Raw genomic sequence first — 23,687 nt, forward strand, 5'->3', positions numbered from 1 at the left:
ACTGTGGAGCATAAACATTAGTTTACAATTCATGAACTAAGGATATTGCTAATATTTCTGATTTTTAAAAAAATATGTAAGGCACTACCTGCTAGGTACTGTCAGTGAACGCTGAACACATAAGGCTAGTATTACATAGCAGCAAGTGAAGGCAGAGGTTATTCTTTGTGTCAACAACTTCCTGGCTTTAAAATTTAACTACACAGTGGAAATGTCCTACCTCTGCTTTTAGAAAGTGTGTACCTCTTAAAGAACCAGTTTAATCAGGAAACTGTTGAATAGAACAGGAATGATGGTGTAAAGTTTTTAAACGTGTCATGGTAGTGCTACTTTGTCAATGGGATGGTAGGCTTGACTATGTAGTCTAGTGGTCCATGGAAAGAGAGATCATACTTAAATTAACATAGCCAAAGGAGCTGATACCAGGACTATTTCCCTCTTTAGTAGAAGCCTACCTGAATGGGGAAAAGAGTGAAGTTCACTAACATTTGATTGCTGAAATAAATACACTTTCTTTTCCAATTGTCAAACTAACATATCTCCTTGGTTAGCATGCTCATTATTTCAATCCAGTCTATCTGTCTATACCCAATTTTCTATCTAATTCAAGCTTGTGAATTGTGTTAGCTTAATAGATGCTTAAAATTTAGAAGTAGTAATGTTCTGATATGTAGAGTGCAATTCCCACTTATAGACCTCATTCTACTTCTTAAACTGTCTGATTGTTTTGTTGTTGTTTTTTTTTAATTCAATGTTTTAATCACGTGTTTATCTTTACTTTTTATACAGAGATAATTTACAAAAAAAGAGCACCACAAGGTTTAGAACAAAACACAGATACACTTTTCCCTGGTAATTTAAGCAAGAAACTGAACTGACCATGCATGAAAAATTGTAGTTGCAAGGGGAGCAATACAGTACTTCAAACTAGGAACAATGTTTGAATACAGATCTTTGATACATGAAAGTATATGGCAAACTCCTCGTGTAAACAACAAAAAGTACATGCTGTTCATAAAGTTAATAGCAGTAGTAGAAGGATGTATGCCTATTAAGATTTGAGCATGAAATTCTGAGGTCACCCTTCCATTCATTCACTCCACTTCAAAATATTCTTAATATTAATTTAAAACTACTCTAGTTAGATGAATTGTTTATCATTTGCTTTTTGAGACTTGGATTAATTTAGGAAATCTTATCTTTAACATATGAGGATCACACACTGCAGTCCCCCTTGCTTCTACCTAGTAATGTGATAGTGTATCAGCATGTAAGAAAGTTAGCTATATGACAGTAGCTGCTGACTGTGTGCATTATTTCCAAATGTCCTGAGCAAAACCCACCAAGCCAGTACATAAAATCTGATCTGAATAACTATAATAGATTGTGAGATGACGTCTAGACACAATCTCACAAGTTTACACACAGAACTGGATAGGAAGACAAGAATAGGAAGCATTCTACCCACAAAAATGCTAAAGGCTAGAATAATAGATGCAGAACTGTGTTTGTTGGCACATAAACTGTAGGCCTGCTATGAATTATGGTAGTCTTCCTGTGCATGCACAAAAAGTACAATACTCCAAGCTAAAAGCAGTCTAGGGATGAATTTACACTCCAAGGTCCTGGAGCCAGCCTGTGCCCAGGAGTACAGGTGTAACTAACAGCTGTGGGATAGCTGTATGCATTCTCCCCAGCACTTCTACCTGCAGCATTACTCACTTGGAAACCCTTCAGATATCTTCACAGAAGACAACATAAAAGCCAGGTAAACTACTGTGAGAACCATCAGGTGTTGAAGGATGAGGGTTTGCGGCAGAAGATGAATTATCATTGTGTCCTTCCATTCACATTGAACTCACTACTCTGGAGAGAATAGAAATGAAATCTACATAAGGACCTCTGCAAGGGGAGTTGAGAGAAAAAGAAAGTGATGCAAAGGTTGCATTCTGGCTTTTTTCTAGTATGTCTGTCTCAGAAGTTGTGTGCTATTACCTTATGAGACTGGGGAGAGCAATAAAAATCTAAAACAATAGACAGTGCCACTTCTGGTCAGTAACAAATATTACAGAAAGAGAATGCTTGCAGTTAAGTCACCCACAGTGACAGGCAAAGTATTCTGTATTTAAATCTCATACAATGTTCTTCTGAAATCTTATTGCTTGTGAATAGGGAACTGTTACTCCTCTCTACAATTAATTTGATTAGATGTTATGGGGTTTTTTTCTGAGCAAAAGCAGCAATACTGTACTCTGCAGAGCTTTCAAGTAGTTCTGGGACCACCTCTTTTTATACTCTTTTTTTTTTTTCCCTTTTCTAACCCTGACTCTACATGTACTCTTTGTTTAAATCTGCATTACAGTAGTGCCAAAAGCTGAAACTCACCATGAGAGGCTGATTTTGCAGAAAGCAGCTAAAAGATGTACTTTGTCACACTGAAAAAGGTTTCCATGCAGTTACACAGCAAATAAAGTCTATGCATTAAGACATCCTTTCATGTAGAAAATTTGACATTAATTTCACTTTTTTGGGGGGAACTTATTGTTTGTATTCTAACATTAAAGGACAATCAAAATCAGAATTCAGAAAAGTGTTAATATCAGTGCTTGAAAAAATTTATTTATTTCTCATCACCTCATCACCAGTTATAATCCCCTGTCTGACAGAAGAAAAGTTAAAATACAGAAAGACTGAATGTAACGAGGAACTTAACTTTAAGTTATGGATATCTGGCCTCTGCAGAGAAATATGAAATACTGACAGAATTGTTAGGCTCTTTCTATAGTATGTAGCATGTGGTTTTAAGTAACAATTTGCCAAATTACAAACATTAAACAGGACATTGTTCAAATATAATTAGTTCTATGAAAAAGCCAGTAAGCATGAGAATTGGCCTGAAATTTGATTGTTTTGTAGGTTGCTTATTGCCTGCAGCACTGACTTTGATGCTTTTGTCTGTTTGGAGTTTGCAGCATGCAAAATTCCTTAATAGCTTTGCTGTTCAGTTTGCTTTTGTTCATTCTGTAAGTACTAAGGATAAATACCTAAATCTTTTATGATATAGGAAATCAACTATATCTGCATTCCAATGTGAAGGCTTAAAGAAAGGTGTTTGAAAGCTTCATTGCTGTGACCTCAGCCTTGCTTCATTGAAGTTCTATATTATTATGCAAAAATTAATTATTGTATTCTTATTAAAAGTTTGGTCAAGTCATAAAAAGAGACATGTGAATACTTTTCCCCTGTATTAATCAAGCTCCCTAGTGGCCTATCTATTTGTAAATCTGTGAAGAATTTTTTTGTGAGGAAAAAAAAAAATCCCTGCAGAGTTAGAAGAAACAGACCTACACTATTTTACAGGTTGAAAATAAAAAAAGAATTCCATGTTTCTTTAAATCTTGAAGTACAATAAACTCGTTTTACAGGAGAGTTCAGCTTGGCAGGCACCTTTATCATTAATCTTTGTGCACTTGTAAAAAAAAATCTATCAAAAGTTCTAACAAGCTTAGGGAAAGGTTTTGCTTGGTATAATATCAATTTCCACTTGTAAAGAGGATGATTAATTTGTGGGGGAAGTAGAGTAGAAAATGTTCAAAATAGTTATTTGATCCAAAGCAGAATTAATGCCTTTTGTGATTGGTTGGATTCCTTTCTAGTGAAACACTGCATGGCCCCAGGGCAGGGAGCAGACATCATCTTCTCTGATCACACCTTAACAACCAACTAACTCAGATACAAGGATCTGGGAGAAAACTCCCTGAGTCTGACTAATGTCCAAGAAATTCATAGAGGAGTTCATTCTACTAATGTAAATGTGGGAGAATTTTTTTTTTTTAAACAAACCAGTGTTAAACTGACGTAGCCCGGTAACACAGAGAAAAGCATCCTTGTATTCTTAGGCATTCAGTTAAAAACTCTGAGAAAGAATGTTTGGGAAAAGTTACCTACTTAAGGAAAAAAAATCCCAAACTCTAAAACTACAAGAAGAAATTTTCTGTAAGTCACTGTAAGTCAGTTGGTTTGACCACATACCAGAGCAATGTATTCATACACAGTGTTGGGCACAGATGTTATAAGAATGTGTGTGTGCGTGCGCGTGTGAGTGTCTCTTAAGAATTTTGGGGGGTTTATTTTAATATATCTTTTCTTCAAAATCTATGGATCACAAATTGAGTAATTTTTTATTGTTTATTAATTTATATAAATTCCAGACTGGTGCAACTACTGTATTTTGTTAGAGAAGCAATACAACTGATTTATCCAAGAGCACCCTGAGTTTTCTACCTGATAAAATAGATTCAGAATACAGGAATATAAGTTATTTATTGAAAGACAGATTATGCATGGCAGACGTTCTGAGTTTATATCTACTTAATTTAATCTATCAAATTATAAAAACTGGAAAAGATAAACTATGCACAGTGATAACTAAGTCCTGAAAAGAATGAGAAGAAAAAGAAAGACATACATATCTTTCCATTCTTATATTGTTGTCACACTAGTGGATATTTCAGAATTTCACACAGCTTTCACTTTCATAGTGAAAACAAATATCAAAAAGTAACACAAATGTCAAACCTGATGACACAATGTCCTCTGAAGGCAAAGTTGACATAGATTCATATTTTAAAAAACATTGATGTTTGATGAAACATATAGTGCAAACAGCTTTGACTACTTTTCAAATGAATTTAAGTACATTCATGTTAAATTTAATTCTAATGATCTTTGTAACTGAAGGCATTGTTTGACAGATAACGCTAGAAGGTGAAGGTGTTGCTGAAGTGTTAAGGTGAAAAGTCTGGACCTGTTCTGTGGCTGTCATCCTCAAGAGCTATTGTTTGATTGCTCTTGGCCCTCGCTACAAGGTGAGGGCTTGAAGGTTTGAAATCATATGGCCTTGTTGCAGATGGAAGAAAAAAGCAGCAGAATATTGCTTTCCTTTCACATCTTTTATTTTCTATATTTCTCTTTATTATTTTACTGAAGGAAGTAGTGACACTTTTTTCAAAGATGGATAAATTAAGTATCAGATACTATCAATATTTCATTGGCTTTGTAGGATATTTTGGCTGGCTATTCAGCATGTGAATTTGCAATCTGATAATTACCATTGGTCTTGTAATGGTAATTCTCAGAACATTTGTAAAGTATTATTTTTTCATCCATTTTGTGTATTAAGATATTCCTTCAGCTCCACAAGCAAGAATTGAATTCCTGCTTCACATGGCTTTCTTAGTTCTAATATTGTCCAGAGATGCTTCAATTCTCAAAATATTTCTTCTAAACCTGAATGTTTCAAATCTTTTCAGTTAAATACTCACTGAATAAGACATAAACTCTTCTTCATAACAAGCTTTGTAAAGGGTCTTTTTATCTTTCCAAATTTAGTAAACAGCTGGTTTACAACAGTTGATGATTCAAAACACAGTTATTCCAAAACTACCATTCTTACATAGATATTTAGATTTATTGTTCAATTACTTGATAGTATTTGTGCAGAAAATGTTTTATTATTTGGTTGAAAAGTAGCAGCAGAGAGTTATTACATGAAGGTACAAACATTTGCAAATAAGCATCTCAATAGAAATAAATACTTAGGTATATGTAAAAAGAACTTAGGATTCCCCCCATATATGGACACACAGGAGCAGACATAACTGCAATATTTCCTGGCTACATATGTTCTCTCTGAAGTTAATCCAGTTAAGACTTTAAAGAGCTTACAAAAGACCTGGCTTTTACTCAGCATACTGTAATATCATTTTATGGGGAATTAAATTAAGTGTTAATTTTCTGGAGAGGAGGTTGTCCTTGTTTCCAGATCTTCAGTGGGTTGAATTTCTTTTAAGAAATGTCTTTCTCCACACTGAGAATGAAGGAAATTCATTTCTTAAGTGAGACAAGATAAATCTGGCCACATTGCTATACAGGTTTCTGACATACTGTGCATATATTTCTGCTAAAGATTTCATTATATATTTCTGCTGAAGATATTCTGTGGGAAGCCGCCAATTTGAAGTGGCACAACAGGGTGACTAGCAGCAAAGCCTCACACAGTCCCAAAGTCTAGCGAGTCATGAAAAAGAAAGACCCTACTACAACACACCAGATGTATGGCTTGGCTTGACAGAGCAAAATGTGTAAGTAGCTCACTTACAATAAACTGTAGAATTTATCAAGTATGACTTTGTTTGCCTAACAAAGAACTGTGAGAACGTTCTAGAGACATGCTTAATTTAACCCCAATTACCAACCATATATTCCAAGCCCTTAGCTGCAACTTCACAGCACTGGACAACCAAAATTTAACAAAGTATGGATTTTTAGGGGGGGGGGGGAACATAGGAAAAAAATCAACTTAAAGAATGACATAGAAGTACTTTAACAAAGCTGTGCTCTGAATTGTTCAGCAAAAATAGTAAGCATATATAAACCAGTGGAATCATTTCCACAACCAATTTAACTCTGTTATCCTGGACTATGAGAAATTCATGGCATGGATCATTCAAAACATCTGAGTGAGACCATTTATTTAAAGAATAAGTAGACTGATCACAAATGCATTTTATTCTGATATTAACCTCTCTTCTTTTTATGCCTGAAGGTGGATCATGCATGCTACAATACTTGCTGTCTTGTCTTTGCAGGCAGAAGTTGTAACATTGCCAGATCTCATTATAAATAGTTTTTTCTTTTCAATGCCTCTTTACCCAAATCCATATAATTAATGAGGATTCCCCATTGAATAAAATTAAATTTCTAGTTTTTACTGCAGTGGAGAAAAGCTTGAGAGCATGTTTCACTGCATCTTAAAAGTTAAAAAAAAAAAAAAAAAAAAAATTCCCAGAGCTACTATTATCTTTAAGCTGTTTCTTCATTCTGAGGGGTCTACCATCATTTTCAGATATGCCAAATTAGTATTACTTGGATGGAATGTGGTTTTGCATAGGTGATAGATTTTTCTGATTACTGTGAGGATATATTTAACCTTTTAAAGTTATGTATAAACACACACAGACACACAAACATGTAAGAGGGCATATGGTTTGTGTGTGCATAAATACATGTTTGTTTTCTTGAGGGTTAGGGGAATTAATTACAGACTACTTCTTAGCACATTTTAAACACATGGAGAAATTAATCTAAGTTCACATAACTGCATTTAACTCCATGCAGACCTATACATTAAGAGCAACAGAATCTGGCTGAGGAAAAGCCTTTCAAACCCTCATATTAATAAAGACAGGAAAAAAGCTAGTGAGACCATGATTGAAATCACAGAATACAATGAAAGCTGGTCATGCTCCCTAGTTTTTCATGCTACATAACATGATGGACAAGAAGACTGGCTGAAATTCATTAGACTTTATTTACTACCAGAAACAGAGTATACAAGAACTGTCTGTGGGGTTCGCAGGCATAGAAGTTCAGCAACATGCCAAATACTGTTAAACTAAAACAAATTAAAACACTCCCCCCCCCCCCCCCCCTCCCCACTGCTGACCACTAGCTATGAGATCCTGGATAATAAAGCCTAGAAGGTATTATGCTTCAGCAAATTTATCACCCTAGCTAATCATGAACAATTTCAATCCTACCCCCAGTGAGCTATATGTTATTGGATAAATAACTTCTCACCTTTCTGTTAAAAAAGGGATAGCTGCACCTTATGCTTATCTGCTGTTATGCTCATAGCAAGAGGTAGGTCCCATAACTTCTAATGTGCACCACAATGTGTTTCAGGGTCCTAGGTCCTTCGTTATTCGTATTAACATCTACGCAGAGAGCCTTACGGATCCCATGCACAGCAAAACCACAAGGTTGGTTTGTGTGAGACCAGCAGGAGAGAGCAGGCAGTCCTGGGAAGACAGGAAAGGACTGCCGGGTCCCTGCACAGAGAGACGTTGAGGCCACTGCCAGACGCTGTGCACTGGCCTTACCAAAGTGAGTATACAGTCGTAAGACTGAACTACTGTGCAGTAACGAGTCTTATGGGATCTGCTGGTCAAATCCTCGTACACTCGAGCTGTTCTACCAAGGACAAAACAGATTCCAGTGGGTTGTTTGCCCTTATCTAGGCTACAGAATCTGCACACGTTATCTGTATGGAAATAGCAAAGAGGAGGCAATGTAGCCAGCTATTCCGCAGCTGGCAGATGATCACAAGAGCAAATCTGTCCTGTGATTTCCCATCATGAAAAATTTTTCTAAAACATATAAAATTATTTGTTCCAAAGATTCCTGAGTTCTATTGTTACAGAAACATGGGCTCACCATAAGAGTTCAGAACTCTGTCCCACCTAGTGAGACATTCTAATCTTGAGAGCGACCACAGTCAGGTGCCTCAAGCAATGAGTCAAAAAACTCTGTATCAATTGAAAATAAACACTCATTTCCTACAAAGCATGAATACTTTAGATATAAATCTGTAAACTTGCATTGTTTTGCAAAAGTACCATTAAGATCACAGCCTTGCACAAGAGTAGTGGTGAATTCTCAGGTAAACAGATAGAAAACATAATTTGTTTGTTTGTTTGTTGTGTTTTGTTTTCAAGACATGCTGTTAGAAAATGGTCTTGGTTCAGTCCTTTAAAAACAATTACTTGAGTATTTAAATAATGACATTGGAAATATTTTGTGCTGTATCCAAAATATATGGAAAAGTGCTCATGTTTTCGCTTCAAAAATATCTGTTATTCTTCCATTCTACATTTAATTTTTCTAATAATAACATAAAGTAAAAAAATTCCAACATTTTATTTTTTTAAGTTTTATTCTTTTTCTCATTTTCTTTAACAGCCCATTATCTCTAAGTTACCTTACAGTTTTGATGGATAATGAAAACAGTAATATTCTGTATTCCAAAAGACAGGCATTTGCATGACCAATTTATTGAAACATGCTGAAGCAATTGGCATTGTAAAATATTATGAGTGCTAAAAGTGCTTTTTTCATTAATCACTGTAAATGGTTCTGACATTTTTTAAGGGCCAATTTTATGTGGAAATTATCCAAACCCTTTGGGTAATGTGATTTGTTATTTAAAACCTCTTAACATGGAGTGGTGATACTACTTCAATTTGTTTCAAGAGAGAATTATATAGCCTTTTGGGGGAGAAAAATAACCATATCTAAAGAAAGCATTTATTGAATTTAGACATTTTTAGTTATATTTGTTATCAGTAACTAACATTATGATTGTGCTTTTCTGTGTAAAAGTACAATTTTTTATGGTAAAAATGAGTAAAGGATCAACCTTTCATTTCAAATATTTATTTTAACAACTTATTAACACATAATGGATTTTAACAAGCCTGAGATGTTCCATGGTTTTGTGAAAGAAAAATAGAGATTTTTTACTCACCTCCTTACTACCACAGCACTTTGAAAATTTCAGACTCATGCACTCAATTTTTTTCATATACCTTAACTTTCCTCCCAGAAAACAAACATATACATTTCAATGTTGTTAAATTATAAAAATTTTTATTGCTTGAAAGAACTAGTTCACATCAGCTAAATTTCCTATGGGAATTATCTTTTGTGTTCATCATTAAGTAGAATTTTTCAGTTCTTTCAGAAAGGTAAGGGTAACTACACATCATATCTGCAAAATGTCCTGCTCTTGCCTACTGAAACTGAATATTCTTTCAATAATTTCAGCCCAGATGACTTCATGTATCTGCCCACTGAAAAAGTCTAAAATGTGCATTCACTGAGATATTTCCCTCGAAGGCTAGTAAGCAGGAAAGGTCTGATCTTGTCCGATCATCCGAAGTGCCAGCATAGGTGGCCTCATAAGGCTAATAAGCAGAATGTTTGAAAGGATTTGAGAGCTTAAAGATGATAGTTTTAGTTCATCATGCTGCTTTCCTTACAGCACCAAGTGGTAAGCATTATCTGTGTACTGCATTTCTCACGTCTGAGTGGTTTTTCTTCCTCAGGCTTCTGAAGTGAGGGGCTGGGGATAATGAATATATCACTGAAAGCAAGTGAGAAAAAAAACAGAAAACAGAAAAAGAGCTTTTCAGAATAGTTTTCATGGTCCAACTTCATCTTCTCACTGAAGGAGCACTGATGCTTTCCTTGACAATTTGACTTTTGTTTACTTTCTCAAAGTTTTCTGCCTACTCTTCAGACTCAGTTTTAGAAGACACCCAAGACGACACTGGCTTGCTTCTGCAAGGCTCTAGTCTCCTTTTCCTTCAGTCCTTGCTATGATAGAAGCCAGTGTTTTGTTGCGGCCATGTGAATCCAGGCTGTCTCTGTGTAGGTATGGTAAGTGAAAAAGGTAGACAATATGAATTAATTATTTTGCATTAAATAATACCTTTGGCAACAACAATCAAGATCAAGCTTTCATGAAAACTGACAGTTGAGAAAACTTTTCTTTGTTTGTAAATTATTGGATGGTTTTCTTCTATTGTAGGTGTTCTCTTGCACAGTCCAAGATTATTAACACTTCAGACTATTTGCATATATGTCACTGTGCTGGTTTTGGCTGGGATAGAGTTAATTTTTTCCATCGTATGGGAGTATGTTTTGGATTTGTGCTGAAAACAGTCTTGATAACACAGGGATATTTTCATTATTGCTGAGCAGGGCTTACACAGAGCCAAGGCCTTTTCTGCTTCTCACCCCACCCCACCAGCAAGCAGGCTGGGGGGGCACAAGGAGTTGGGAGGGGACACAGCTGGGGACAGCTGACCCCAGCTGACCCAAGGGATATCCTGAACCATATGACTTCATGCTCAGCAATAGAAAGCTGGGGGAAGAAGAAGGAAGGGGAGGACATTTGGAGTGATGGTGTTTGCCTTCCCAAGTAACCACTACGCGTGATGAAGCCCTGCTTTCCGGAGATGGTTGAACACCTGCCTGCCGATGGGAAGCAGTGAATGAATTCCTTGGTTTGCTTTGCTTGCATGCGCGGCTTTTGCTTTACCTACTCTACTGTCTTTATCTAAACCCATGAGTTTTCTCACTTTTACCCTTCCAGTTCTCTCTGAACATGTAAGTTGAGGTAGACCTTGGAGGGATTTAGGGATATACAACTTTGATAACAATGAGTTGGATCTAGTTGGCAATGAAGCTGACAGATGCCACGAGGGCTGGACAGGAGAGGTAGGTTTCGTGTTTGTTATTCACTTATACATATTTTACTCTCTAAGTTACCTAACATTATCTTTTTAAGTTTGGCATAAGTGAAGCATAACCTGATGCATGATATGCCAACTATTTGTAAAGTTTGAATTCCATTCTTTTCCTGTTTTAAATATACTGTGTTTCATGCAGGTACCTGAAAAGGAGAGGAAATCACGCTAGCCTAACAACAGGTATCTGAACACAAAGAAATCCAGAAAGATACCAGCCCTTTTCATGATGCCTAGATTAAAGTGCCCTGTACTAATGAGGTGTGTTACTATTATGCTGGATCCACACAACTGGAAAAGCCACAAAATCAGGAGAGAAACCTGGTAAGGGTCTTGATCATAAAGTGAAATAAATAAAACGAGTGAAAGATAAAAGAAACCATACTTAAAATATATATTCCCAGAAGGGTAAGTATTTTATGCAGGTTTTATATAAAACTCCTATTTCTGTTTGGTGTCTTAAATTGCTTCAGAAACCCATCTGGAAAATAACCCTGTTTGCAACTGAAAATGAAATTTAACATTTTCTCCTTCAAGAAAGGTCTTTAAACAAAATACTCTTTCTCACACTCAGCTGTTCTCTTTGTGTAACTACAGGTGTGTCCCTTCTAACTTTTACCCTCCTTAGAGTGGAATGTATCTTATAGTTTTACAAATCCTGAGAAAACATCTTATGAAATGTAGTTGCTCAAAAGTGCTTGATTACTAAATTATATTAAAAGCAGACGTTTCAATGAAATTGATTAGGAAATAGCAATCAGATCACCCTCAGTGGAGTTCAAGTCACTTAACACGTCAACAGTGTGGTTTACTTCTGAACCATAACATCTTTGTGTCAATATAGGTAAAAAACAATTTTATGGCATGAATTATCTGACTTATTTTAGCTATCTGCTTTAGGAAAGGCACAGTGACTTAAAGATTCAACATCAACATCAAAGGCAAATTTGGCTAGCTACCTCAGCTATATATTGCAAAAGTTTACAATCGGTCAAACACACACGCTTTCTCACTAAAGGCCTCTTTCACAGCTGATACTGGACAGGTAAATGGATTATTCCATGCAACTAAAAGAGAAGGGAGAAGACACATGGGATCACTGCCCGTGCTTAACTCTCTCAAGCAATTTTAGGTGCAAGCATAGTGCTGCTATAGTGATTTTGAGGTTATGATTGCTATTCACCTTAAAAAGTAGAAAGATTATACTGCAACTGTGTCATGGACCAGTGTTTCCTATGCTTGGTTTCTAATGCTTTGCCATCACTCAGCACAACAGTTGCAGAGTGCTGCAATCACAGGTGATTTTCTTTCTTATGGAGGAGGAATTAAAAAGAATGACACTATCCAGGTCATGTCCTGGTATGAAGCCATGACATGACTGCAACATGCATCTTAAGCTGGGTTTCTAGAACCAGTTATATGCATGTGGACCATTACAATAAAAAATACCTTGCAAAACAAAATATTCTGGTTTGACCTTATTGAAACATTTCTTATTTGCTTACATGAAATTGTCATCAGATTTGAGACATTACCATTCAATGTTTCAAGTTCTGTGAAACAGGATTTGTTAGAAAAAAAACCTGAAGAATGAAAATGTTTTCTGCATTGTTTTTTTCTTTTGAATTTATATGAGCGCCATCTTCTGTAATTTTGCAGCACACATTTTTTCATAGAGGATATTACTTGGTTTAAAATAGAGACAGAGAAAAAGAGACAGAGAGAAAGAGGTGGAGAAATGTATTATTTTTAGTTCTGCTTCAAAAATATCTGGCTACTGCACAGTAGCTGGCAACTAAAAAGTCACATACCTTTTTGCCAAAATGTGTATGCCATATGGTTGCCAAAGACAAACCATCTGCAGCAGATGTCCTTTGGGTACGTAATATCTTGTTTCCTGAATGGCCAGTTTTACTTTGTCCAGAATAAAGAAATGTATAGAAAACAAATAATATATTAAAATAAAGGAAGAGCAGCTTTCCAGCTTTCCACGTTTGAAATCTGAAATTATACACATAGAAAGAAACATATTTTCAAAAAAAAAAAAAAAAAAAAAAAGGCTTTTAAATAATGTTTTCCTAAATATAGATTCAAATTCTGGTAATATTTCTTTCTGGTAAACCTGTAAGCACTTTTACAGTAGTCACCCACTAAAGTTATTTTCACTTCTCTACTGGAAAAGGTTCTCGGTGCCTTTACAGAGATTACACAGTAGCTAAAATTTTGTTTCATTTCATTTCATACACACAGACAGATTTTCATAGTGTCACGGAATCACAGAATCAAAAAATGGTTTGGGTTGGAAGGGACCTTTAGAGATCATCTAGTCCGACCCCTCTGCCATGGACAGGGACATCTTCCACTGTATCAGGCTGCTCAAAGCCCCATCCAACCTGGCCTGGAACACTTCCAATGACGGGGCATCCACAACTTCTCTGGGCAATGTGTTCCAGTGTCTCACCACCCGTATCATAAAAAAATTCTTCCGTATATCCTATCTAAACCTAAACCTACCCTCTTCCAGTTTAAAAGCATTGGCCCTTGTCCTATCACTACAGGTCTTGGTAAAAAGCCTCTCTCTTATTGACCCTTTTTACGTATTGAAAGGCTTCAATAAGGTCTCTCTGGAGACATTGATTGATTCAGTATTTATGTGTTTTAGTAGTCAAAAAAAAAGTTTTAAATCATCTCCAAATTGATGGTGAATCCTGCAAATGGATTAGAATGCAAATATCATAGAGCAATATCTAATTGTTTATGAATGAATTGGAACTAATTTACATATATTGCAATTTGTTAATTTAAAAATTTCATTTAAATAATTACTTTCAATCACTTACCTTTTAGGTATCATTGCTGTGTTATCATACTGAACAACTATTTTACAGTTTTAATCCAAATATAATTAAATTCTACATCCTTACAAATAGCACTTGTTCATTGTAGTTTCACACTGGCTTGCAAGATTAAAGAGAGTCTGATATAATAATTACAGACCCAGCAGACATACTTTCATTTATTACTGAAGCATGTAATTCTTCCAGTTCACACAACTGGTTTACTTCTTTAAATCTATTCTGTGATTTAAACATCTCTATATTCTTATTGTTTGCATCTCTCTTCCTCTCTTCCAAGATTCATAGACAGTCATATTCAGCTTTGAGGTGCCTTGTGAAGTATTTCTTATCCTTCTCTTCATATTAGTTTTCAAATCTTATCTACTTTTTCCCTCTAATTTACTCCATCAGCAGTGATTAATACTACATTTTTTCCATATTGCTCTTGGATTAAAAAAAAAAACAAACAACCAACAAAAACAAACCCCCAAACTCTGTAAAACAGCCTCACAAAAGGCTTGCTAAATGTGTGCAATCTGCACTTCCATTATATGATGTAGTATGATTTTCATGATCCTAATCTGAAAACATGAAACATGCCAGCTTTTTTTTTGTCTATTTGTTTGTTTGTTTGTTTGTTTTTTATTGAATTCTATTATAGCACAGAATTTAATAAGATGTTCTCCATTAATGTCTGTCTGTCAATAAATATTTTCTAAGTGGAATCTTTTAGATGAGACTTCCATAACACCACTTTTTGATTGAACTGGTCAAAATACTGCATTTGTTGTTTATTAAATACATAATTCATTACATCAAAGTAAGTTTAAACACATCCAAAGACTTCTGTGACAACCTATGATCAATACAAAATTATAGTGTCTGTCATATGGATGTGTCTATCACAATTTTGGTATCTACATCTGAACTAATTACCCTTAGGTTTCCTCTACAGAAAATGGAGGCAAATGGGCACTTTAAGACTGTAATTTCTCTGACTTATTTTAGATGTTAACGTTGGGACTAGATTTATCATATCCAAAGGGCCAATCTCCATTTGGGATAAAGGAAGACTGTGAGTAACTAAGATACAGATACTAACATCATGTGTGGCAGGAATCTCAACCTCACTGTGCCTATCTCCTCACAGTTTTTAAAGCAACTAGTGTTAAAAGCTCTTCGAACTTTTGAGAAAGTCTTAATGGTTTTTGAGGGAGAAATTCTTAATCAGGGAGCTGATTAATGTTTCCAGATAGTGAATTTGCTTCATTTCCATTAATTACCATTCCCAGGTTATCCACATTCCTGAAGATCCATGCTACAATTTACCTGAAAAAATGCCATTTACAATCCTTTATAGTCAACCAAATAATACTGCCTAATCAAAAGGGTCAAGAAAATATTCACAGAGGATCAGATTATCTTATATTCTTCAATATATGCAATCAGCTCCATGTGCCCTAATCTTAAAACTTTCTTGAACAATTGCTTAGCTTTCTTAAAAATGTATTCCAATTATCAATGAGAAGGAATGAGGATATATTTTGCAGAACTGGAACAAAAAACAAAACCCAAGCAAAACAGGTAAAGACTCAATGGTTATAATATAACCATAATTTTAGATGTGACTGGAATTACTATGGAAATTCAGCAGATGTGCAAAACCATGTCCAAAGTGAAAAGGAAGTTGATTATATGCATTGTAGTTTATGGAAAGTGAAGAAAAAAGAATTATAATCTCTTCATTATTTCCTGCTAAAGGTCTGGGAACAGGCTGTGTCCTCTTTCATAAATGAAAATGTAAATGCCCAGTAAAATAAACTATTATGTGAAAGGTACCAAAAGGAATAGAAGGCATTTTAAAAGTGCAGTGAGTGGCATTTGTGTGCCTTTTTTCTCTAGAATAGTAAAGAATACTTTGAAGTATGGAATTCGTATTTAGTCAAGACTGTACAAATGCCTTAATTTAGTCTTCCCTTTCTGATTACCCTGAATTACTTTTCTACGACTTTCTGACCAATTCACAGCCTTCATTATTGGCCTTGACAGCACTGACACTATCAATGTTAGCATATAATTATAAATATCTAAGCCTCGATAACAGAAAGAAGTATGGTGATGGCAATATCTGCTGAGTGATATGAAGAGAGTAAAAAAAAAATAAAGGAAGAGAGAAATGTATCCAACATGACAAAGTAATACGTGAAACATCCAAAACCAAAGAAGGGAAATTGTATAATTAAGTGGGATGAAAGTTTCCCACCTTCTATCAAGAAATAAATTTGCAAAACGTTACGAAAGCTGTATTTCTAGCTGAGCAACTCACTTATATTTTCTTCCCTTTCCTCTTTCTACCCAAAATGTCTAAGACTGGAATTTTGTCAGTATTTTCATTTCAAAGTATGAAAAATGTGACAATTTAAATGTTGTATTTCTGTTGTTCTTTTTAATTTCCTTTGTTGTTTTTACATTTTTCTCTTTTCCATTTTGCTTTTTCCAGACAATTACTCTTCATGTTTCCCTTGTGCATGTTCCCTGTGTGCTGGTACTCTTGTGTGCTATTAAAAAACTACTTAATGTATAAAGATTGCTCATCTACTTTGAAGTGATTAACTATATCAGAAAGCAAAGTGTATACTTTTTGCCTTTCTTAATTCATACTTACCTATCTATACACACACCCACAAACATGTTCTTTTGTGTATATGTATTTCCAAATATCTCTTGAAGGCCAGACACCCAAGGTGATGGAAACCAATCTGAAAATGATGAATTTGTAAAACTATCTGGCTAACAAGGGCACAATATCCACCTTGAAAGAAAAGAAAATAATCTTTCTTTTTCCCTATGCAGTAACAAAATCAGTGTTTGTTATATTTTTTCCCCAGTTCTTTACTACCTGAAATGCCTTTATAGCTATCTATGAAAACATGATTTCCATTTTCACCATACTGTCAATTTTGTTAAGTGATCTCACTCAAAGAACTGCACTGAAAGAAATCAGTTTGGATACTAAGAGAAAAAAAAAGTTAATCACACTTTCTATTTGAACCTGGAAGCAAATTTGGTAATTAATTACATATAATTTATATGATTACAAATAAAGACTACAGTTAATTATACATTTATAATGATATATTCTTATATATATTTTAAGAACAACATCATTGTGCATAGATACAAACCAATGCTGTTGCATAATTCCTTTTCCTCCTATCCCTTCTATAAATAAAACTCACAATTTAAAACATATATCTTTGAACTTTGTATGTTGATTTTTTTGTACTTATTCTGTGAAATGTTTGTAGAAGGTTTGTTGTACTCTGATGTCAGGTGTTTGTTTCAGGTACTTCTTTGTTTCAATTTCCCTTTACTAGACATTTTAAATCATACTCTTCCTGTGGCAGTGATTGATCAACAATGAAAACAACAATTTTGTTTCCACAGAAATTGAGAAAATTGTCCCTTTGCACAATATTCACTAGAAATGCCTATCACAAAAAATATCTTTCTTCATAATATCTTGTTTTCCTCCTTGGTCTATGGACTGTTTACCATGTTGTATCACAAGTATCTTCCTCACTTTGTCTCAACTGCTGCACAAGTCTTTACCAGTTCCCAGCCCTCATCACAACTTGAAGTTACAATCGTGATTTTTTTGCAATATTCATCATTATAATCTTTAATATATTTCCCATTCCTGAATACTTTGGAAATAGCTCAGACTATATATTTTTATGCATCTAATTGTGATCATCTGTATCACTTTTAGAGATATATATCTTGCTTTTTTCACTATGACTTCAAATTAATCTGGATTGTGACCAGTATTCAAGACCTGAAGTAGGCAGTGAAAACAGGCCACAGTATGATTTGCATTATCACATTATCTGGAGCTAGCAAGTAAACTTTTTATTCTTTGCTCCACATTTCTTCATCTGCTTTCTGTTGTTAGAGCAGGTTCTAAAAAGTTGCTGTATTTCCTCTGAAAAATATCCATTTGTTAATTTATTTATTTTAGAAGTAAACAAGGAAAACTTCAGCCTTAGTGTATTTGTTCCAAAAACAGGAAGAAAAGGAGAATATAATATGCATGCACATGTATTTTGAGATAATGGCAGGGGTGTAAATCAAACACCAAGGTACCCAGATTACAGAGCTTCTGTGTTTCAGACAGACAGGAACAAAATCCTAGATCTCATAGCTGTAAAGTTCTGCTTTGAACCAGCAGTTTGTGACAGACAGGTAACACAAGGTTATGTGGTATTTTTTAAATACCCTGAGATCTTGGTAAAACCTGATTTGTGTGATGGAATTCTAATTGAATGAACACTTACAGCTTCAAGGAGGGGAAAAACCACCCCACAAAAACTGTCAGGGAGCATTCCACAAATATCTGAAGATAGTGCTAATACAACTTGCTTGGTAGTCGTAGCTGGCAGACCCCTTCTTCTGAGCTTATAGGTAATGCACTTTGCTGTTGGTTTATATGTCATGCAAAAACCTATTTGAATGAATCTCCCTTAAACAGTAATAGGGAGCTTGGCTAAATCCATACCACTTGCAATTATTTGGCTGCCACAAATGTTAAGTCTTTCCTAAAATAAATCATCATTATTTTCACTCAGATATACCTCCATAAGTATTACTGATACTTCACTGGAAAACTGTGGTGGAAAATATCTGGCTGTGTTTATACCAGTAAATTAAATATGCCCAAGATTGTTCACGAGCATTGAAGCTGGCTAAACAGAGTGGCCTGCGTCTGCTCTGCGATCTTCTTATTGCTTTCGGCATAAGGTTTCTGCATGAGAACTGCCTATGTTGAATAGTCCCTGGAAAATTCAACCTCCCAGATCATGCCCAGAAACTGTTAGGGACAATGCTATTAGCCATAAAACAAAACATATTTGAGGGTCTTCTAACAGGGCAGCAGTATATGGAGTTGTATTTCAGGGCCCAGGAAGGCTACGGAGTGCTGTGTGCTGTATTATTAAAGGCCTGGACTCTGGTGCTTCCTGTAAGATCCCATCTAATTAAGTAACACGTTGTGAACAGTATCTTCTCAAAAAAAACCCACTGTCTTTGTTTAAACACTGACTGCATTTTGTAGGGTTTAATTCTCTCTGATGACTAAGAGTCTTTCCATTTGTATTTTGTTTTATTTGTTTCTCCTTCAGCATGACTCCCTATTCTATAGTAACTAAATGAAGCTGAAAGGAGAAAAAAACCATCAACTCTACATAAGGATTTAATAAAGGAATATTTTTCATTTGTTTTTCAACTCACTCATTTTCTAGTAAATACCACAACACAATGGCACAGATTCTGTAGTGGTTAGTAAAATAAATTAACAGAATATATAACCCCCCCAGACTTCATAGATCAAATAACCATGAAAAGGGGCACATTTTTATTATGACTGCAGAGTTTGCTTTCAATGACACAGTACATTGGTTCCCACAGATGTCACAGATTAATTTTTGCTTAAAAATGGAAAAGAGCCCCTTAGCAGTCATTACACAATTAAAAAGAAAAAAAAAGAAAAAAAAAAAAAAAAAAGGAATATCCACTCATTTCCAGATTCTGCTCCTCTTTTGTGCCCAGAAGATTACATTATTCTTATTAAGCCTCATGTAAGCATTTTATAAAGGAAACCAGAACCTATACCTATGTGTATATGATTATCTGAAAGTCAAAAAAATCCTTTATATGACTCCTTATAAGTACAAAAATTCTTGAAACAACCTTGATTTTTCACAAGACAGTTACAGAATTTTCAACCATTTCTTCTTAAAGAAAGCAGATTCTACTGCAAGCAAGAAAAGTATCAGCCCATTTTTATTCCCCATGTTACATGATCTTCCAAAATACAGGAAAGAAGCAGTCTTTGGTGTAGGTTTTGTAAGTTCATATGAACTTAGAGGAAGGCTTCCTTTTTTCATCATCTTCTTCCCATATTGAGAGAAATCAGTCCCCTATCTCAATATAAATGGATCATTTTAATCTGGGTAACATGACTCCAGACAAGAAAGAAGACAAGCCTGTCTTGAGGATAATGCAAGCCACCATAACTACACATTTGATTTGGATAAAACAAAGGCACACAATAGCCCGAGTACAACAAAGCATATATTAAACAGGAGACTTATGCATTACTCAGCACCACCAAACAAGTTCTGACTGAAATTTCTCGTGGCAGAAATAGAAATACTAATAACAGTAAGGTGGTAGAAACATATAGGTAAAGTGACATACCAAAACAATACGTGCTTTCATTCAGTTCACTTTGATGACCTATTTTGTTTCTGCATCTTATTCCTTTGATTGCAGTAATGAAAAAATGAAATATTACAAATAATAGAAAAAAGAGAGAATGTTTAGAATACTGAGAAAATATGTTTTTAACATTTATATTTTGTATGAAGTCAAGAAAGAAAAAAAAACAAACAACAGCATCTGGGATAGAAGAAATGAAAGGCAATCAAATCTGAAGCGATAGCTTGAAAATATCACATGAGCAAGCAGTGTGCCCCATCACAAAGAAAGCCAATGACTGCCTGGGCTGCATTAGGAGAAGCATTTTCAGCAGTCAAGGGAGTTGATCCTCCCCTCTGCTCAGCCATGCTGAGACCACATCCAGACTTCTTGGTCTATGTCCAGGCTTCCCAGTACAGTAGGGACCTGGACATACTGGAGGGAGTTCAGTGAAGGGCCATGAAGATGATTAGGGGAGTGGAGTATCTGACATATGAGGAGGTGCTGAAAGAGCTGGGACTGTTTATCCTCGAGAAGGCTCAGGAAGATTATTGTAAGTATGTATAAATTCCTGATGGGGAAGAATGACACACACGGAGCCAGACTCTTCTCACCTGTGCCAAGGGACAGAACAAGAGGCAATAGGCACAAACTGAAGGAAATTCCATTTAAACATAAGAGTATTCCTTTTTTAACTGTGAGGATGGTCAAAGACTGAAGTGTTTGCCCAGAGGGTGTCTCCATCCCTGGAAATCTTAAAAAGTCATCTGGATGAGGTCCTGGTAAACCAGGTTGACATTGCCCTTCTTGAGCAGGGGGGGTTGGACCAGATGACCTTTAGATGCCCCTTCCAATTTCAACCATTCTGCAATTCTGTGAAAAGCTATGTAATGAAATACAGTAAGGAATTAGAGATTTTTCCAGGAAAAAAAAGATTATGATACTGATGAAGAAGTATAATTGAATGGGGAAATAGCTGTAACACACTTAATTTGGCTGCCTGGAAAATAGAGAGAAACTTCAATGTGAGATCTTTCATCACAGTAGATGTAATCCAAAGCTCATGGAAGGAAGGAAGGAAGGGAGGAAGGGAGGAAGGGAGGAAGGGAGGAAGGGAGGAAGAGAAAGAGGAAGAGGAAGAAGAAGGAAGAAAATATGTATCAAAGGTTCCTGAATGCATTACAAGGAACTTGGTTTCTCAAGTCTCTCATTAGAAAGGAACAAACTAAAGCAAAAGAAATGTTAAGAAATAAGCACTCAGAATAGATACCTCATACATATGCACACCTATATTCATTATGTAATTTAGACAATTTCATAAATATCTTTGAACATTTAAATTTCAAGTAACTTTAATAATTATTTAAATATATTAGCAAAATATTAAACATTTACATTTTATTTAGAATAAAAGTCACATTACTAGCTGGTTCTGCTGAAATGTATAAAGCATTTTCTTGTTGTGAACTTTAAAAGTACATCATTCCATTATCCAAAGCGGCTCGAAGCAGAAGAATTGCTCACAAATGATTGAACAATCAGTACAAGAAGATGTACTTTAATATTTGTGTCAAAACACAGATGGTTTCCATGTACAGTTAAAGCTTTTTAGAGATAAAATGAGTCTCTTTAGGTTTGACTGCAGAAAGTTATTTACATACGTGACATTTCAAGCATCATTCGAAGTTTAACTAAAATGCACTTCAAAGTAAGTTAAATCCAGGGTGTTCTAATTTCTAAATTACACCAGAGCATTCATTGGTAAATAAAATTAAATGCATTTTAAAGGTGAAACAAATTAGTCTTTAGTGCTAGTACCTATATTCAGATTACTTTCTGACAGCAGTGGACACCATTGTCATCAGAAAGGCAGGAAACCACTTCACATGATCCAGATGCAGACATGGCCAAAGAAATAAAGAAATGTGAAAACAAGGTAGACACCTTGGTATCATGGTGATAGAGTTTTAAACAATTATATTTTCATTTAACTGAAATGGAAATACAGAAAAATAATATAATCAGAACCTAAAATAAAATTTTAATACGATCTGCCTGTGGATTTAAGATTTAGAAATGTCTGTAAATTTCAAAATCTCCATATTTTTTGAAAGTTAGAACACTTATTTTTCATTCCATTCATTTGTAAATTACCCATATAGATTACTCACATTAAAAAAATGTTCCCATATTTCATACAGTCTTAAATCTGAGTAATAAATCATCTTCAATATGCAGCACTATCTCTGTAGTTATCTGTTTAAATCATTGTGTCATATTCTGTTTAAATCATATTTGTGTCATTACTTCTTATACATGGTGGTAATTTAAAACAAACCCATATGGTGAAAAGTAATCTAAACATACTAGCATCATATTTAAAATAATTTTAATGTTGATTTTTGATACTGCACCTTTTACTGTCTCTTTCCATTTTGTACAGAATTTATTAGGAAAGTTTCTTTTCTGATTTGTCTGATTTCTTGGAAATTACCCTGCCCTCCAAATAACCTAGTGATCTTTTTTTTTTTTTTTAAATGATTTATTGAAGTCCCTTATATATTCCAACATTTATTATTCCTCTGTGTAGCACAGAAACCATGATTCCCTGCACTTTTCTATGCACATTGTTTAAGATTTTTCTTCTAACTCTCTTACCTTGAGGATCAATAGTAGATATCCACATTTTTTCCTTTTTGTCATTCCTAAAAATGACTGAGTAAATATTTCACTGCTACTTTTTGCATCTTCACATGAGTTGTTTGAGAACTACTGTTATTACTGCACCTGGTTTTGTATTAAGTTAAAAGGTATCTGGAGTGTTCAAAATCAAACTCTGGAACTTATATTTACTGTCACTTAGAGTATGACTCCTGAATTGTTCTGTTTATGTTTTGTTCTCTGAATCTTCCCTCTTAACCTCTATAGCGGACCTGGTCTTGCACAAATATAGACATGGGGTTAATTTTTGCAGAGTAGTTCTGTTGCAGTCAATAAATACATGAATGTCTGTACAGTAACAGATCTGAACTGTTGTGGGAAGGATCAAGACACGACTACGTGGTTGGCATAATCAAATGCTTTGTGATAAAAAAGTTGTATTGCAGACTGCTCCAACATGTGTTTTTTATTTTCTAATGACATGATTTTCATTTGGATGGCAAAGGCATGCTTGTATCATGGAAATTTTTACTTCTATCAGCTAAGCCTCTGAAGTCATTTCAAGGCGTATGTATTTGAACTGTTTTATTTCCTTTTCTTTGAACACTTTTCAGAATGTTGGACTTTATAAACTATATTTAGAATCAGCAAGACTGATTTAGAACAGAAATACTCTTTTCATGAATAAGTTTTAAAATTTCATTACATATCATAGGTGAAATTTCTCTTTATCTGGAAAGAAAATTTTTTCTGAAACCACTCTTAAAGCGGCAAAGTC

The sequence above is a fragment of the Buteo buteo genome, chromosome 14, assembly GCF_964188355.1.
Source record: "Buteo buteo chromosome 14, bButBut1.hap1.1, whole genome shotgun sequence".
Classification (NCBI taxonomy): Eukaryota; Metazoa; Chordata; class Aves; order Accipitriformes; family Accipitridae; genus Buteo; species Buteo buteo.